An 852-nucleotide genomic window follows, 5' to 3' on the forward strand; every position below is an offset into this window, starting at 1 on the left:
TATATCATATCATATGTGACAATTACTTGGTTTTATGACAACCAACTAATTGTCACATATGTTTATAGATAAATTCTTCTATTTTATGTAATATCGAGGTCTCATTCATTCTTTTCTTGTCATATTATTATTATTATTATTATCATTATTATTATTATTATTATTATTATTATTATTATTATTATTATTATTATGATTATTATCATCATTATTATTATTATTAATATATATGTATATATAGATATGTATATATATACACACACACACATATATATGTGTGTGTGCGAGTGTGTGTGTTTGTGTATGTGTGTTTGTGCCTGTGCGCTTATTGACTTCATGGTCACTTCTGTAGTTAATGTCAAACTATTAATTTTGTTTTATAAATAAAAGCGCATGAATAATTCAAGTGCCTCAAACCTATTCATGGAAGTAAAGATATGAAAATGAGATTTATATGATATCAATTAATTAAAGCAAGCAATTGTGTACCCTTCTACATTTCTCCATCCCTTCCTCTCCCAGTTTATCCCATTTCCTTTACATACTTTAATACACACACATGAGCGCACACACATACGCTCACGCACCTACAAACACACACACACAAACTCACATATGTATGTATACACATATATATATGTATTCATATATATGTATGAATATATATATATAGATAAATAGATATGTATATGTATATATATGTATTTTATTTATATATGCATATTATATATATATATATATATATATATATATATATATATATGTATTATATATATAGGTATATGTATATATATATATATATGTATATATTTATATACGTACATATATATAAATATATATATGTACGTATAT

This window comes from Octopus bimaculoides, chromosome 22 (genome assembly GCF_001194135.2).
Source record: "Octopus bimaculoides isolate UCB-OBI-ISO-001 chromosome 22, ASM119413v2, whole genome shotgun sequence".
NCBI classification, from domain to species: Eukaryota; Metazoa; Mollusca; class Cephalopoda; order Octopoda; family Octopodidae; genus Octopus; species Octopus bimaculoides.